At 34.6% G+C, this 19,969-nt stretch overlaps 1 protein-coding gene across 1 annotated transcript in view; it reads right to left on the bottom strand.

Moving 5' to 3' along the window:
* ZNF385D (zinc finger protein 385D) overlaps nucleotides 1–19,969 on the bottom strand; it is a gene marked incomplete at both ends in the record, with an annotated part of 375,132 nt that overhangs the window by 185,170 nt on the left and 169,993 nt on the right. The window lies entirely within an intron of this gene.

Here is a 19,969-nt window from a genome sequence, read left to right as displayed (position 1 = left end):
AGCTTATAAGCACAAAAGCGTCTGACTTCTTACATAGTCTTATAGTGATAGGGAAAGGGGAATAGCTTAAAATGAAAAGAGAGGAAGTTCAGATTAGATTTTAGGAGGAAGGTTTTTTTCACCCGAAGGGTGGTGAGGAATAAAGAAGCTGTGGCTTTCCAATCTGTGGAAATACCAGGTTGAAAAGGGCCTTGGGCAGCCTGATCTAGTGTTTGGCAACTCTGACCAGGGCAGGGGCATTGGAACTGGATGGTCTTTAAGGTCCCTTCCAATCTAAGCCGTTCTTTAATTCTATGGTAGTTTACACCTGCAACTTCAATGTATCTGCATCTTCTGCTCCAAGAGAAATCAGGAGCTAACAAAAAAAGAAAATGGTAGTATGAAATATGTTAAAAGACATTATAAATATTAGAGTTAGCAAACCAAACTCATAAGAACAGCTCTTGACCCAGAGTAACTTTACAAGGATGAAAAAGAAGATACGATGAAGGTTTTGTCATGAACTGACAGGCTCTGGAAGGTCTCAGTGCAAGTGACAGGAATAGAGAGGTTTATGTACTGTCTATAGCATTACTGAAAATCAACAGACTGTGGAAACAGTTACTATTGTCATGAATATGTTTCTGAAGAAAATGGATATCATTCACTTTAGCCACAAAAGGAAAGCAAGTAACAATTGCACTGAGGTCCAGATGCTTGCACAATTTTAGAAGATTTGGGGGAAAAAAATTAAAAAGAAAGAAGAAAATAGATCTCCTAACCCTACTCAAAATATTAAGGCTATTGAAATATGACCACTCAGTGGCGTGTCATCTCTGATGACTATGAAACAGTACTTAACCTCTCATTAGTGCAGTGACTCCACCTATCTTGCATACCCCAGGTATCCATGATCCAGATCCTCATCTTTTTTGTTTAATACATAGTTATGTGAGGTGTAAAATTTAATCCACATTTTGATCATTCTCCATCAATGTCTCCCTACATCCTTTTTCCCCATAAGACTGTGTTCCAGAGCTGTAACACTTGCTTCTCTATTCCTCTTTCTTTTCTGCAGCTGTCTATGTTCCAGTTCTGGTACTGTGCAACTCAGCCTTAATGTCCTCCTTCCTTTAAGTCTTCCCAGGTATGGCATTTCTTGAAAATTTAATCTATCCTCCTTTGCATACCACAGATTAGGAGCTTAGATCTCGTCTAATTTCTACAGAGGACATTACAAATAACATTACTGGATCTCAATGGAATGAGATCTGAATTTGGGCCCACCTCTCAGGAGACAACAGTAGAACAAAAGTATCAGGCCCTGGCAATTGTTTAGTGAAACAAGCTTTCTGCTATTGGAAAACATCTAACTAATGTGTATATTCAATGTTAGCTTGTAAAACACATAGTAACAAAGAGTAGACTATCACATTTAACTACAATCAGTTTCAAAAACACAGAGTTAATACACAGTGGAGAAGTAGAAACTAAAATCTGCTGCCTCCATTATGCTAATCTTGAAATGTATTAGAAATAATCAAGCCACTTGCAGGAGTTTATGTTAACAATCCATCAGCAATCAATGGAAGTGATCCTGGTCAAAAAGCATGGGATAATTTATTTGTCAAAAAGAAGAAAAACATTGAAAATCCAAAGTCCACCAATGAATTTAGACAAGAAAACAACAGAGGAATTAGAGAGCCATGAATCAAGTTAAAAAGCAGGACATTCTTCTCATTTACTATGCTGTGTCTGTGAGCTCAGTTTTTGCTCCCATCTACCATGGAAAACCTATTTCATAATGTATTCTTTAAGACTGTACTAGCCACTCCCATCACTGGGTCTTTACAAATCTGCTGCCTAGAAAGAGAAGCAAATGCAGCTTGTTCAGGTAGCCTGCATATATAGTATTCTGACAGATAAATAAAATAAAAATATCAGCAAAGAAACAGCATTCCTCCACCAACAAAACAAACAAACAAAAATACATTTTTTAACTTTGCTATAAAAAGAAGTATCTGTTCATACATGTATCTAGCAAAATTAAAATGCAGCAATTATTTTCTGTATTTTTCCATGCTTTATTATCCTAGTATCTTGAAAGGTGAAGCTTATATGACTGTTTTTTCCATGAACTGTTTGCCAAAAGAATGATTCAGCCCAGAAGAGTAGCTGGTCAGACCAAAGTGCTTCAAATAAATTTAAAGACAGGGAGGAGTTCTAAAACAAAAGCACAGTGTGAATATATTCATGGCTAGTAAAAAGAGATCTTTAATGTTGCAGGATCTTTTGCAAGTTAGACATATGTAGCAAGTAAAATGAATTGATACTCATCCTACTATGATGCTCCTGTGGTTCTCTCCTACTTTAACTGCTTCTATTGTAGTAGGAAAATGTGATCCATCTGTTGGATAGATACTGAAGGAAAATAACTCCTTGCAGGAATCACAAACTATTTGCAGGGATGGTATCTAAGGCCCCACAGCTTTCTCTGGGTATGTTGACAGAACATGACACTAAAAAGGAGTAATATCAGCTCAGCAGGAGTTACATAAAAGCAAAATATAGTTTATCTTTTCATCTTTTTTAGTATGCACTAAAAAAATTAAACAGTTATTTTTAGTACCCTTTGTGTGATACACAATGAAGGAAGCAGATTTATACAAACTCATAAAGACTAGATTAAAGCAACAAAAAGAGATTACCCCATTTAATTTGAAGACTTGCTACTGCCAGTGGGTAATCTGTTTCTACAAGAACTAGGGTCATTGCAAAAACAGCAAAACAAAACAAAACAAAACAAAGACAGATACCTTCAGAAAGTCTTCATCAATTCCATTTTAAAATAAGTTTCAGTGAATTAAAAGACATCAGCCACAAAATAGATTTTGAATATCATAGTTCTCTGCAAGGTCATTCTTCAGATGCTCTTACCATAAAAGTATACATTACTTTAATATATACACGGTAGGTAAACAGCCCTTCTCAAAAAAATAATCATTTACAATTCATGATAGTCAATTCAGACAGCTTGTCAAATTAGTTCAGAAAATATGAAACAGTTTATTCTTTTAATAAGATAGAATTAGTTATGTGGAGCTCAAAGCCATATCACAAACCTACAGTAGTATTTATCTCCTGCTTTTTTTTTTTCTTTTTTTTTTTTTTTCCCCCCAATAATGATTTCTGCTTCCAAAAAAGCCATCTCCCATTTTCCCAGAAACAAAGCATCAACATTTTCCCATCTCCCACCTCATAATGACTTTATGATTTTTATTACCGGTATTCCATATCATAATTTCGTGTAATCCACTTGGATTGGTGGAAATGGATGGGGGAAAATGGCCTCTTTACTGACTTCAACAGAAGTTGAACCACGTGATTATAAACGTATATTTTTAGATTTTGAGCTGACCCTTCTAGTTTTGTCTTTTTGCACACAACTGGAGGTCAGTCTGGAAGATCGGAAACCTCACCTGCCCTGGCTTGCTTGCTTCTACAAGATCCTCTCTACAACATTTATACAGAGGAGCAACTCAAGCCTGCACTCATCCCAATGATTACAGACTTATTTAGAATGCTTCTTGTCGAGGTTTCTTTCTTAGACAAATATAAAAAACATTTCTATGTATAACCACCTCTCCCAGATTTCTCTCCAGACTGAGAGACAGCTCTGAAGTTTCCTCTGCATTCCTCCCTTCCACAAAATTCATAAACTTAAAAACCTCATTAATGGCAACAACAACCAAAACCTTACTTACTCCCAGAAGTAAGTACTTGCCAGTTCAAATAACTAACAGCATACAGGCATCCACCTAACACACACACATTAGTACTTTAAAGAAAATATTTAAATCATTTCCCTCTTTTATGCAGTTGACAGATTTCAGCACCTCTCTTGGAAAACCTGGTAGCGTAGCGAACTTTAAATCCATCAACAAAGAAAGCCATTCAGTTTTTATGCTACTGAAGTAACAAAGTTTACCAGGTCTTGCACCTTGACAGAATTCCACTCTGCTTTGAAACTCACTTTTTTGAAGAACTCACTGGAGCCCTCTTCATAAGCAGAAATTTAATTCCACAGATTCTGTGGCTATATCTGATTACAGACATATATTATTGCTTTTGGCAATTTACTGTAAGGTCATTGACATTAATGTCATATTTAGTGTCATACTGAGGCTTATATGTTTCTATTTCAAACTTTGAAGGTAGAATTTTGTCTTAATATTTAACAAAATACATTTGGAAAACAGTTTATCTATGATTATCTATAACAGTTGCATATTAAGGTGCTCCCTTTCATGCTTAGGAAATATATTAAAATACGATATATGTTTTAAAAGATTTTCATTAAGATGCCAGTGCTTATCTCAGTTTTAATAGCTACTGAACCACAATCTACAAATTCCAAACCAACAATATTTTCACGCAGAGGCTCTTGCAAACATTAACACAACATGTTTCATTTTCTAATGAGAAGCTGAAGAAAATACCCCATTATTCCCAACATTTGATGCTACGTTCTTAGGTTCAAAGTTCTTATGCCAGTGATTTCTGACCTTAGATGCTATTCTGTCCTCTGCTTACTCAAATCTTTCTCAGTATGAACCAAAGGAAAATTAAAAAGATGCTGGGATGAAAAATGCTAAGCAGAAGAGCTGAGGAGGTTTCCCTCTGATCACTGGTTCTTAGACTCACTTTCCCCCCACACCCTCTCCATGAATCCAGCTTTTTTCTTCCACATTTGGAGATTTCTAATGCTGATTTTGCTTATTGTCACATTCAGTGTTTCCATCAGGAGATGTTGAAAAGATGAAGTGAATGACACTGTGAATGAAAAATGGTGATGAAGGAAGAAACAAGCAAGGGAAGCAAAGGTAACCAGAGTACATTGGATTTTTTTTATTTTTTTATTTTTTTTTCCAGACAATGTCTTCTCTAGTACTGGGGAGAGCTTCTGAAAAATCACAGATCAGACCCATTCAGCAAGCAGCATGGCAATCTAAGCAACACTAAAGGAGCACAGTTGTTGCATCACAGCCTGGAAAGCAGAAGAAATATCTCCAAAGAACAGTGATAACAATAATAAAATTACTGAGAAGTTACAGAAAAAAATAAAATAAAATACATCATTCAAACATAAACCACAGAATACATGCCAGTCTTAGTATCCTTTGCCTAATATTTCCAGTGACACATTCAATAAAATCCTTAGTTCCTCAGTTAAATTCTAGTTTCAGAAAGAGAACAAACCCTACCAAAATCACAGTCAAACAAATAGCCCTAGTTTCTAGCTTTCAATTTTCTAAACCACTTTCACAAAAGTATCTTTGTGTTGATCCTGAATCCTTATCTCTACTGCAAATAAAGATAAATGCATAACACCTTTTAAAACAGATTGTATCATTATCTCCACTAAAAAGAAAAACGCTCAAGAACAGGTACGTGTTCTCCGCTAAAGAATATGCCATCAATAAAGGTTAATAATCCTTCCAGCTGTAGATCTGATTTCCTCTTATGGCTGATCATGTACAGAAAAGCACTAAGTAATCCTGTGATTATTTTATATTACACTCACTCCTGCATCTCAAATATTGTAACAAGATCCACACCATAAGAATGAAGAAAATACAAATATGACGGCTGAAAATTCTCTTTTGATAAGAATGTTTCCAGGTGTAAAAGCTATTCTTGGGAAGGACTGTTCTAACCACAGAAGGCGTTTGCAAAGCCATCCTCACCAGTTGCTAGAAACAGCAGAGCTCTAGAGAAGCGATTAAGTGGCTGCCATATGTCTGCAGCTTGCAAGGAGTCAGCATCTTCCAAGACAGCTTTAAAAGTTTGTTCTTTCTACCACATTAATTAAAATTAAATCCTAATTAATGCAACGTGGCAAATGTCAGCATTATTATTTTTTTCTGTGTTTTCACTCTTTTGACTTCCAAATGGAAGCATATTGTCTGGTTCTCCTGGCAAAAACTCCGGTCCTTTTATTGTGCTAGCAAAAGAAACATTATTTGCATTTCAGAAATCTGGTTTATGCACTTATAGAGCCAACAGAATGAAACTGTTGCAATGGTTAAAGTAAACAGCTTTCCCTAATGTCTTAAGTAAAGGTCATGGCTCTTCTTCAGAAGAAAAAAATAATCTGTATGTAGATGTCAATTAAATTTAGTTTTCTAGGTTTATAACAAATCATAGAAATGGTTCTTATGCAATAAGTTATCATATCAATGCCAAAAGCAAATTGCAAAACATGAGCATGCAAGCAATCACTCTCACTACCAAAGTAAAAGCCTCATCTGCAAGGGAGATATAATTCATAACCCAAGCTGCAAGGCAAATCCTGAGAGAGCTGAAAATGTACAATTAATGGTATAAAATGATTGCAGCCCATTACAGAGAACCTCTCCTAATACTAAAGCTTCTACTGAATTAACATTCTTGCAGATTAAACTTTCTTTTTACACTACCATGACATCACAACTAACAACTTCATCAGCAAAATTCACAGACTACATGTGATCAGTGTTAGAGAGACAGAGGTACTGAATGGCTTTTATCAATAGTACTTTATCAATAGCCTTCTATGCCTCTAATGACTGACTGCACATTATAGGATCTGATCAGAAACTTCAGTTTCAGTATTCTACACCATAAGCTTATTCAAGCTTAAGGAAAAACTATTTACATTAAATCAGGGCAAAATTTTGAAAAATTATATTGTGCTGAAAAGCTAATATGGGTGTCAGACAGTCAAATACAAGAGATACCTGAAATAACTCCCAGTGGGGAGTTCAAGCAAGGGAATAAGGAAATACATAGTGGATAACTTCAAGATACACTGCAAGCTGTCTTTCAGAATAGGTATCTGAAGAATAAGGTTAACATTCCAAATGATTTTGGCAAATTGAAGACGACTCCTGAAACCAACAAAACATTTACTAGAAGTTCAGCAGAGGAGAAAGTCAAATGAAGACTTCAATGCCATAAGTACAAAATGGGAATAAATCCACTATTTATTGATACAACATAAAAGAGCCCTTCACTTCTGTAATGAGAAATATCCAAATGCAACACTATTTATAAAAAGGCAAAGATGCAATTTCTGAAAACTAGAATAAAATCCGTCATTTTCCTTGTTGCTAATGGTCTTCATCTGAAGAAAAAAAAAAAATAGTTCTACAAATATATTTCATGGAAAAAATAACTGGCAAACAAATTATTTTTGAAAACCTGACTACCTAACATCTCTTCATAAAATCTTAAGAAGAATGTCATCAGTTCTGTTCTCATGTCAAAGTCATGCTACTTAAGGAATAATAAAAAAAAAACCTTTAATCATAGAAAGGCTTAGTTTGGAGGAAATCTGAAAGATCCTCTAGTTCCAACCCCCTGCCGTGAGATCAGGCTGCCCAGGGCCCCATCCAGCCTGGCCTTCAATGCTCCCAGGGATAGGGCATCAACATCTTTTCTAGGCAACTTGTTCCCCTGCCCTTTGAGTAAAAAATTTCTTCCTATGATCTAACCTAAATTTCCCCTCTTTTAGTTTAAAGCTTTGTCCTATCACTATCGGACTGTAAAAAGTTGATCCCCCTCATGTATTTAAGCACTCTTCAAGTATTGGAAGATTTCAATGAGGTTTGTCCTGTGCCTTCTTTTTTCCGAACTAAACGAGTCCAACTCTCTCATCCTATCTTCATAGAAGATGTGCTCCAGCTCTTTGATCATCCTCATGGCCCCCTTCTAGACCCATTCCAACTTCTCTGCATCCTTATTTTGCTGGACGCCCTTGGCCTGGACACAGAAATTCAGATGAAGCCTCACAAGGGCAGAGAAGAGGAGGACAATCTCCCTGATGGCCTGATCACCACCTCTTTTTTGATGCAACCCAGAATATTTTGTGACAAATAGATCTAGGTTTAACATCATGAAAGTCCTTCCAATTATTATGGTAACTAAACACTGAAACATAGCAAACTACAGGAATCTACTTAACCATACCTTCTTAAGAACATGAGACAGCTTGAGTACAAGGCATTAAGGAGTACAAGGATCTCTGTGACCATTTCAAATCTCTTAGTCCTGCAAATTAGCCAGGAAAACAGACTTCTAACACAAACCTGAGCTTATCTGAAATCCTGAAGTTCTTATATTGCATCAAGCACACACTGAAAACAAGTTTCCCTTGAAAGTTTAGATGTTTTTCAGGCAGCTAACAATAGGCATAGATGAGCTCATTACATATGATGAAACTCTTAGCAAAATATTTATACTATGCCAATACTCAGTTTCATGAATGTGAACATAATGGATGAAAAAATGATATTCATAGAGTACAGATTTTTTTTTGAAGTATGCATGATCATCTTTCTTCCAAAGCAACAACAACAAAAAAAAGAGGAAATCCATCACTGATATGTAGATCTGGATATCTCCAATCAGCTAATACATTTTATTTATTCATTCAGAAAAACTTATATAATAATACATGTTAAACTGTATTATACCATATGTAAAAAGGCAACCATCATACTCTTCAAAACACCAATCTCCAAAATCCCATCTCACAATGTCAAAAATCAGCTTTTTTCTATCTCCTTTTGAAAATTAAAAAAACAAACAAACAAACAAAAAAAAAAAAAAAAAAAAAAAAAACGAGTAGATAAACTGCACTAGTTAGTTTCTGTGCAGTCATTTCTACTACCATTCCCAATTGCATTTACATACACCAGCAATATATTCTGAAAACTGGGATACTAGATTTTCGTTCTGTCTGAGAAGTACCTCTTTTTTTACTTTACTTCTACATGCAAATATATCAGTATTTTAAAACATGTCAAAGCATTCACATTTGGCTCATTAAAATTGATGCTAACAAGATAGTCATTTGATGAGATAATTTGCTCTTCACCAGATTTTTTAAAAAGCATTACAGATGCACACATTTATATATAAAAACACATTTTGCCCCCCATCACTTCAATGAATGCAGTCCTCTAAACATTAAAATTATTTTCATAAATTATTTCTGACTGAATGTAGAGTTTTCTAAGTGACAGTACATATACTCATGAGAAAACACAAGTGATCGATTTACTGCTATCTTTGTGATCATGTTGCTGGCTCTCTGCTACCTTTGCAGCTACTGCTGTCCTCACAGTTAATATAGCTGCTTTGCATTGAAAACTGTCTATTAACATAGTACAACAAAGTTGAAAGGGAAGGGGCTGCTTTTTTATTCTTATGTAGTCCTTGAGAATCTTGACTAGTTAGCCATTATCACATAAGTGAATTGTTTCTAAACAGCCACTATGTTGGATTTATAGGCTATATAAAAATCCCCTCGGTCTTACCTTCTGAACCAAAAAATACTTCAACAGCCACTACTATCATGCAGTACTGTTTTAATAAAAAAATAAAAAAATAAAAAAACAAGCAGATAAGACTGACTTCATTAGTTTTTGTTTGTTTGTTTGTTTTAAGTAAATGTGACAGCAATGACACCAAGTACTAAGCAGTACCAAAAATAATAAACTGTTCCTCTGTATGATCAGTTCTTAAACCTCATAAGAGACCATTACTTCATGAAATACATCAGGGAAAATAGGAGTTCACAATCTCAAAATACTTGACCCAAAAAGAAGAGGAATGAGAAGAATTATAGAAAGGAATATAAACTCTTTCTCCTCAGGTCATCTCTATAGTTTGTTGTCTCAGTATTTAGAGATGTAATAAAAGCAATGATGTACCAAATATGTATATTTTACAGTTGACTCTCTCTATTAAAAAAAACTAAAATGGTGCGGTAGCAGTACACTGAAAAAATTTAAGATGTAAAAAGCAGCATAAAGCCAAGTGGAATCACACATAATGCAGTAACTACCAGTTAATATTCCTTTGAAATCTAAAATAAAGAAAAATGTAGAAAATCAAATGCTGCACAACACACAAATGATCAGCTTTCATTGCCAAGTCACGTTTTTAAATTGTTTAAGCAGCCACATTGTTCAAATATACAAATAAGAACTTCTGGCTAAATTTCGTATTTTAAGCTGTTATCAATAACTATTCAGATACTTCCATTGATCTGCAGAAATATGTGAAGAAAGACTAAGGACTTGACATAGGCATGAGTCTGGAGTAACATCAGTGAGTAGACTCTTGTTAAAATAGTTGCCTTTTTTTTTTTCCTTCAGTGCTCTTCCATCAATCATGTTAGCAGTTCCCCATTGTTTTCTCTTAAAAATTATCCCCATTAAAAAGAGCATTGTGAAAACATTACTGAAGGTAATCTGAAAGCGATTGATTGGTTCTTCATCTCCTGACATACTGAAGAAATGACAACAGAACACACTATATATCATCAGATTAGACTTTAAGTAGAATGGATAATGTCCTAATCCATATGGTTAGATTTATGTCAGTTCTTCAAAATTATAATATGTCAAATAATTTCATTATTTGTTGTTTAATGGTATGGCACTGCAAATATTTGCCTATGGGGAAAAAAAACAAAAAAACAAAAACAAAAACAAAAAAACATAGCAATTTAAAATTCTCTGATGCTTCTTAGTGAAAAAAACCTTTTTTTGCATTTTAAAAAATAAAATTTGGCAATTTTGTTCTTCCTTCTCATGTTTACAAAATTCCCTCATCGTGTTGCTACTGAGGTAAAACATGCATCAAAAAATGTATTCTCTTTGCATCTCAGAAGAGTGACACAGTAGGACTTTTCACAAAAGATTTATTCTTGTTGCTGCTATTGGTCTCTATATCAGACAACCCCAGTACCAGCAGTGTCACACCAGTGATAAGAGCCTAGGTATTGGCACTGTGACAAGTGTGCCAAGAGACCTCAGTCACAGTACTGTTGGCTACAAACATTCCAGCTTTTTTTGTTTTCTGAATGCATTGTTTCTTGACAGTTAAAAATATTGTACTTTTTGAAAAGATTTGAATGAGTAATGAGAATTTTCAAGAGGGAACCCTAACTTCACTTTAAGGAAAGCGAATATACACACACACATACACACACACACACATAACTGGGTGAAAGCTTTAAAAATGCAGATGAACTAGAGAAAACAATCTTCAATCCAACAGAATAAACCATGGATATCTTAAGAGCAGGGAAGTTTGAATTGTTTAGGATAAAAAAACTCAAGCGTTTGCGTTTTAATATTGTTTCAGTTTCAGTGAAACTTTCCCAATTTAACAGCTTTGCTTGAAATAGATCTTCACTGCAATGAAAGTAAATACACACACAACCATCAGTTGCTTTACTTCTTTTTAAGAAATGCTAGGGAAAAAAAACACAATTGTTTTTCCACATAGAAACTCTATATATTACTTCTACTTTCTGCACTTATTTTTTCTGCTTTGGTTCTAGGCAATATTGCTGCATTAATCCAGCAAAAGGCTGCTTTTCTTTAAGAAGCAGAAATCTCACTCCCCTATTTCCTAACCTCCCCACTCAGTACTAACGTCTACTCTACTCTTTTTCTGGTGCAAACATTCATCACATCTTACACCAAGATAGATTACTGAATTTATAAAAGTGGAAACTGTAGAAGAAAAATCTGTTCATTTTCTACCCAATCAGTTCCCTGGCCCATGTCACAACAGGACTGCACAAAACCTGATGTTAGTATGGAATAGTCAGAGGGAATAAATAAGCGAGATCAAGGTGGGACAATTTCTGCCCACAACAGAATTAGTTTCTATGCTATTTGCTACACTTTGTGGTCTCTGTTTTGTTGGACCCAGATTAGTATGTGCTGCAATATAAATGAAGTTTTCAAATCAAGTAGACATTCTCAAAATGCTGTAAAACCAATTCCCTCGTGTCCTTATAGAATCTGATAAACCTTTCATGCCAGTCACAGAATTGAGTTACGCATTCTAAATTAACAACAACTTCCACTTCCTAGCTGAGAGTTTAATTATTACTTTACACAACAGCAAACAAAAAAGATGAAAATTAAATTGTAAGGGAATCTGTGGACAAAAGGACAGGATATTCTTCAGCTTCCATGCTTCTGTATTACTTCTGCAGGGCACAGATTACAGCAAGGCTTCACAACTGCCTTAGGCAAGCGCAAGGATGAGAAGGTGCCTTCAGATACTGGGAAGCAGGACTAAGTATCTCAATGGTAATTAAAAACTCCTTTGCTTTTGAAATTCAGTCACCTTTGCTGTTTTATTAATACTTATTATATAATAAATAATAATATATATTATATATTACATGAATGCTTCAAGAAATATATTTTTTGTTTTTAATTATTGAAAAAAATATGCATTACAGTGGCAAGAAAATGATTAAATGGAGAATTTTTGAAGAAAGGGAAAGGCTCTGTTAGTCTGCTAATAACAAAGCCTTGTAGCTGTCATTTAAACTACATATGCTTAAAAGATCTAGTATTTTACTCTTACTTTGAAATAGTTTTCTTTCCAAAGTTAAAAATAACACCTCAGTTTCACTCTTTAATTTGCTTGCTTTCCTTCTTCAAAGTAGGAAACTATATTCAGCTTTCCTTTACACAATGCTTACTCCACTAACAGAAAGAACAGCTCATATAACTTCCTCATCTCCAATCAACATTGCCTTTGTTTTGTTTAATCATCCAGATACCAAAGCCACAGTCATTCCTTGCCACTTAATAAAGGCTGCTTGTAAATAAATACTTTTAAATAAATAAATACATTTAGAAATGACTTTCTAAAGAGTTCCAAATCAACAAAAATAGTTCGGTGATATTCATTAAAATATGTCCTGCAGATGATTGCATAATTTAAGTTCCCATTTTGATCCTTTGTTACATAATCTGTTTTTTTTTTTCCCCATTTGCAGTTCAAAAACAAATCAACACATTCTCAATACCATTAAATAGCTACATTTTCCTAACAGTATTTTAATATTTTCTATTTTTAATTCCCTGAGAAGACTTCAGTGCACTTGCAAATAATAATAATTTATCTCAATGTGTGAATTAGATGGGTATTTTTAATAATTTTACAAAACTCAGACAGAAAAGGTGTAATGATGTGACTGGTGTTGAGTCTCCAGTACAGTTCGCAGCAAACAACAGAATTTTTTTGCCAGGACTTAAAAAAAGTTTCCTACCACTTAAGCAGTTTATGCAATAATCTTAGTCCAATTAGATGTCAAACAACCCAATGGACTTTCTTCCGTCTCAAATTTCCCTTCAAGACCTGTTTGCCATAACGTATCATTTATAACAGGATCTATACAGTTAAAAAGAAGTTCAGTTCACAACAATTAATATACAGATTTCCTGTAACCAGCCCTTCTAAGTATTTTTCTTTCTTTCTTTCTTTTTTTTTTTAAAGCCTCAGAAACAAACTAAGCTCATGTCTGCATTTTACCTATGAAGCGCTGCAATCCACAATGATCCAAAAACTTTCATGTGCTACATGTATATGCGTGTGTGTCTGACCCAAGCAATTCAAACTATTACAGCTCACAACTGTCTGGGGCTTATGAACTCACTGCAATGGAAATAGTGGGTGAATTTTGATAAACACATTTTTGCTCCTTCCCTTATGCACCCAAACACAATCTGTGCCCACGTGTAAATGATTTTTTTTTTTTTTAAATATATGTATAAATCACTGTTTTCAATATGAAAATCTGAGTGGTTTTGTATTTTTTTCGTCTAGGGTAGTTAGTAACAATTTGAGTTGGAAAAATAATCTGTGTGTTCTGCACTTTGGTTTTCTGAATGTTGCAACAAAAATGAAATACAGAACTAGCGACTGCACAGGGTAAGGACACCTTTCTGGTTTACAGCTTTATCTTCAAAGAATGCCAGGGACTAGAAATATTTGTCTGGGCCTGAGAGAAAGAAGCACTAGTAGAAGATAAAAAGAAGACTCTTCAGTCTTTCACAATATGCTTTACATTTCAGCATCTGCTGATTACGGTTTGTCAAAGAAATATGCATAGTATTTCATTTGTATTTAGTCAAGTTTTAATTTGATTTCTTCTACCAGTTTGCCACTTTTCATCACAAAATTTCATTTTAAAGGTTTCAAATAGTTCACGCCTTTCAGAACAAATTAATAATAAGATGGAATAAAATTATTTGCCCATAATTTATCAGAACAGATTTTTTGAGGATAAAATCCTCGGGTTTGAGATTACAGAATGATCAAAATATAATTTTACCTGACCTCAGTTCAAAAATGATTTTACAGGATAATTGTTCCTCTCTGTGCTCTTTAATAGACTAAATTCTACCTTAATTTTCATTGAATTTACTTTGCCACATTATTTTTTTTTTATATAAATATAGGTTTCTTTGAAGAGCATTCACAAATATATAACATGTAAACTAAATTCAGTTGCCAGTGTGCAGTATACATACAAAAATACAACCCTCAGTTCTAGCAAGGCTATTATATATATATATATATAAAAGGCTATATATAAAATAGCCTTGCTATATATATATATAAAACAACAACAAGAACAAAGAACAAACTCATGGGGAACATCATTTTAATTATCAAGATGAAAAACATCAAAAAAATAATTGAAAATAGAAAATACTTTAACTAAAATGTTGAAAAATTAAGTTGGAAAAGACCTTTTCTACCATAAACATCCAACAGTTTCTATATTCTCACTGCTTGAAACAAGGATATTCAGAGTTGTTTCATCTTCTCAAACAAAGAATACATAAAGCAACTTCAATTTATGACAATTTTGCTATTTTGATGTTTAGGAAATCTTCCAAAGTGTCTGGTGTGGAAAGGATAGCTCATTACATATTTTCATTCTTACCTACTTCAAATGTTTGAAATCAGAACTACCTCACAGTCCATCTAAATTCTTAAAATGTGAGTTGGGTGAATTCTGTGATTCAACCACCTCTCTGTGCATCAGTTGACCTGAACTGTCCTTTAAAAAAGGCAAATAAAAATAGCAGGTGCTATTCAATAAATTTTGATAAAAACCCACATCATCTTTTAATTCATGTAAAAAATAAGAGATGTTCCTGTTTCTTTACCCATTAAAGTCCATGTCATACCAGTTCTCATTTCATCACGTTATCTGAATTATAGAATTATCTCTCCCTATTGGGCTGCCTGCACGGAATAACGTCAGCCTGAACTCTACTGAATTTAGCTTTCTGGTCATGTTATCAAAAATTTGTTTGAGTACACAGCCTGCCAGAGAGGAGAATGACAAATCAAATAACCCACAAGGGACAACAAAGCTTTAATAGCTTCTTGCCTGTTGACTGGTTATTATATGATGATGACAAACAGCATTGCACTGGTAACTTTTCTAGACATTTATATCACATCAGACTAACTCAAGATCATATTAAAAAGTCATGGAAGTCTCAAAAGATTTAGAGCCGTACTAGAAAGTCTGTCTAGATTAGAAGATTAACATTGTTGTTATGAAAAATCAAAAAATGATAGTCGAAGGCTTAAAAAAGTCACTACTGGCCAAGTGTTACACAAGCCTATTTAATCCAGCATTTAAAAAAAAAAAAAAAAAAAAAAAAAAAAAGGAAAATCAGGTCCTAGTTTCTGACCTTTCCTTTCCACATTATGTGGAAGGAATAAATACAAACTCTAAAGGAAGTACGTCAGAAATTCGGCACACCTGCAAAGTCAACAACAGGAAAGTCAACCCCGCAGAGGTTATTTTCTTTGAAAATTAAAATCTTTTTTTTTTTTTTTTTTTTTTTTTTTTTTTTTTTTCTCCTTCCAAAGGCATTCATGGAATATGGGCTCCCTCCAGTGGCAAAATTAACATTTAAAAAAATCTTCACACTTGTATGTGTGCTTAATTGCATGGCCTACTCAACAGAATAACCTCATACCATAACCTCAATGATGTTTAAATCCCTTTTGGGATGGAATTTTTGTTTATAATTTACACGGCTTTATTTTCTTCTGTTTTTCTAACGGTATAACATACAGACAACATTTGTCAACACTTTATTAAATGCCATACAAAATTTACTGGTCCTTAATAAAACATTCCAATATTTTAAGTTTAAAATCTTTGGAAGAAATGCTTTCTTTAAATTCTTTAATTCAAGCTATTACTTTGTAAGAGGAAAATACACGCTTTGGAAAACACACTACATTTAGCCAGCTACATTTTTAAAAAGTACTAAGCAGCGCCAAAATGTAGAGTATGATTGGCAACTCACATGGATGTACTATGATTTGACAGAGTGAATTTTCTCTGAATGAGGAAAACATCTCTCAACTTCAGCCCAGCTTTTCCCTATTCCGGCCCATCCCAGAATGCAAGATACTATTTCGTGCTTTGTGCTATATGAGCTAAAGGTATTACAATTAATTTACATAAGTATTCTTGGCTCTAACATCAGAAACAATGTAGCTTAGATGAACACTGCTAACTCTGTCATCAGTACTATCACTATGAAATGCTCCCATTTACCAGCTCCACAGCAACACAGCTATATTTTGCTTTCCACTTTATTTTATATTATTTATTGTTCTCCCTATACTGCATAATGTAGCAAATGATCAAAGAGTGACTGAATGAAACCATCTTGTTGAACATACGACCACTGGGAACCACGAAGTAGTTAACTCACAAACCAGCAAATCACTTATGCATATGATTAATTTTAAACATGTTGTTTAGTTTTCTTCTTGTGGAACTACATTTTGCTTGAAGATAACATCTGCTCATAAGAGGCACTAGATTTTTATATAAAGAAAGAATTGGAGCAGATAATTAAAACTCATATTAAGACTCCAATATAAGTGAATCACTAAGTCATAAAAAGTAATATTCATCTGTTGGGATTCTGTTGGCTCTCCAGGGAACTCTATCCTTGGAAAAGATCTCACACAGGGATTTCTCTTTTTATACAAGGTAACAGGCAGAATGAACACAAAAATATTTTAACTCTCCTTTCACATACTCAAACACACACACAAAAGGGCATTTTCTCCTCTCTTCATCAAATCACCAACTTAAATAATAATAATAATCAAGGACAGTGCAGTAGCTATAGAAGAGAGAGAAGAAAATCAGCTATATGGAAAGCAAGATGCATTTAGAGCTGATCTCATCAAAATCTCAGGAATCATCCATTCAGGAATTATAGCATTCCTTGGGAGATAATGTCATCCAAATTGTGACTTCTTTTACCAAATTATTTGGAAGGGGGAGGAAAAAAAAAAAAAAAAAATTCTAAAGGGGAAGAAAAAATAGGCATTCTCTACTCTGAAAAAGATGTGTGTTGAATCTAGCTAAACAGTGAAACAATTCAAATACTATCATATTTCAACACAACTGTCATATTTCAATATAAATACTTACATTAATTCTTCTATCAACATATGATACGCATTTTGAAATGGAACAAAACCTGCCATTTATTCACAACTTGTTTCCTATTTGTTATTTCACAAGATCACACTTCCAAACATTCAGCAGAACATCAAAATTGCAGCTAAAATGTTTTTCTTCTTCTGTACTCAGATATGGAACATGACTCACAAGAATGAATTCATAGTCATCCTAACAGGGAACATAAAACCATCGACGGGAGGCATCTCAGAGGCCCCATAAGCACAGTTTCATCGGCCTTAAATCAGTATGTTTGACTTGGGAGTGTTAGCAGTTTGCTAAACAGGCAGTTGAGATGCAGAAGCAGCTGTTTTAAGCTATCTGCATGCATTGAATGAATGTATTAAGCTGCCAGAAGAAACTTTGTTATGATGCCCTCTTTTCACTAGGGTTTTTCTCTAGTCCTTTGCCTACTAGAGTTTATCTAGAAACAAACTCATCACCCTTTGAAGTCAGTGCTAGAATATCATTCACATTAACACATATCAAACTGACTCTGAGTAAGGAGCCAGATTCAAGAGCTGGCATTTACTGGATGATGCTCTCAAACTTTGTCATGAACACAAAGCTAATTATAGAGACTGACATCAGCAAATATAACCAAACAATCCTTTGTAAGATCTGTAAGATCTAATTTGAAAACGTTTTTAATAGAATATGTTATCAGCTACACAAGCAACAGTGAAGTAGAAAAGTGAAGATCCCCAGAAACTCCAGCAGTTTCAACAAGACAGTCTACCATGGCTATAGGTTGTTTTCCACCTTTTCTCAGGACAAGCAAGTGGAAGCTTCAGAAAGCCTCAGGAAATACAAAACTTGGTATTAGCAACAAACAGAAAATACAGTTACATTGCTCCCACATATTATGGAAAACACACTTGAGATTAAAGTGTAGCAAGGACCTTTAACATAACAAACACAAGACAGTAGCAAAATTCTGGCACAAGATTATACAGAAGGCCCGAGACTATAAATCACAAACAGTCCATTAAGGATCACTAAGGGAATGCAACCTTGGCAGCTGGCTAGAATTGGTTTTAGGACAGAACAAAGAAGGACAAAACAAAGGGAACAAACAATTTGTATATGACATACCTAATACATCTCACACGTTAAAATAACAAGACACTACAATACACTCACATAATGTACAAGAGCAGGAACAAAGGAAGAACAGAAAGGGAGGAATTACTCCAACCTTATCTTCTCCACTAAAAACACCATGTCTGATTATTGAACTTCTGACATCATTTAGCAGTGGATATATTCTGCTTTTTCACTTGCCACTCATCACACTGTCTCTGCAGCTTGGTAGTCACTAATAACATGACACAGTGCTATAGCAAAATAAGTAAATTATACCTTTAAAAAGCAGCGTATATGAATGTGTCAATTTTTTTTCAACCTTCCTCCATGATAAGTTGATTGATTCCCCAGTAAGACAATGAACTTTAGTCAGACTAAACTTCAGCAAAATAAAAGATTCAATAAGGGCACAGACATTTTAATTCATCACTTACGAATCACAGAATGGCCTGGGTTGAAAAGGATAATAATCACCTAGTTTCAACCCCCCCCCTTGCAGGGTCGCCTACCACCAGACCAGGCTGCCCAGAGCCACATCCAGCCTGGCTTTGAATGCATCCAGGGACAGGGCATCCACAGCCTCCCTGCGCAACCTGTTCCAGTGCATCACCATCCTCAGTGTAAAAAATTTCCTCCTAATATCTAACCTATATACCTTTCCTGTCTTGGTTTAAAACCATTCCCCCCTTGTCCTATCACTATCCACCCTCATAAGCAGCCATTTTCTCTCTTGTTTATACACTTCCTTCAAGTATTGGAAGGCTACAATGAGGTCTCTCTAGAGCTTTCTCTAAGCTAAACAAGCCTCAACCAGTACCCTCAACCTTTCTTCACAGGAGAGGTGCCACAGCCCCTGGGAAGGGGTGGATCCTGGCTCCACGCCTTTCAGTCACTCAGGTGTATTGCATGTACCTGAGCTCTCCTGGGTTGGCCCTGCCTTCCTACAAGGTGCTCAATCACTGGTTCAAGCTGTGACTTAGCATTTCTACTACACCAGGGGAAAAAAAAAATTAAAAAAATCACAGAATCCTAGGAAAAGATAGGGAAAAAACACTCTATGAGATACATTCACCTTTTAATTCATTGCTATAGAAAATCACCCATCAAGTAATGTAAAATTCCAAAAGGCTAAAGCATTTTATAGGCTCTAGCATTATTTGTTGTATATGCTGAAAAGAATAACAAATGCACTATGTATGCTTCAGGAAAAAAAAAAATAACCATTTATACAAATTCCATACATGTTTTCTTGGCAGGATTTTGGGGTCGTTCTTTTGAAATGAACGTCACACTAAATGAACTCTGTACCACAATTCAGTTTTACCTAGATGAAATATCTTCATGAATTTGTATTGCATTTTTGAATTGCTTCAGTTACTTCCTAAAACACAGTGAACTAGAACCAAAATATTCAATCATTACCTAACATTCTGATGGTTCAAGCAGTACAGGAGTACTGGAAGACTACATTTCCTCCTCAGTAGAAATAAATTGCGCACAAACAGCTAACCAAAATTA

This window comes from Tetrao urogallus (assembly GCF_951394365.1).
Source record: "Tetrao urogallus genome assembly, chromosome: 7".
NCBI lineage: Eukaryota > Metazoa > Chordata > Aves > Galliformes > Phasianidae > Tetrao > Tetrao urogallus.
Note: the sequence above shows the minus strand (reverse complement) of the source record. Positions and strands in the feature narration are given on the sequence as shown.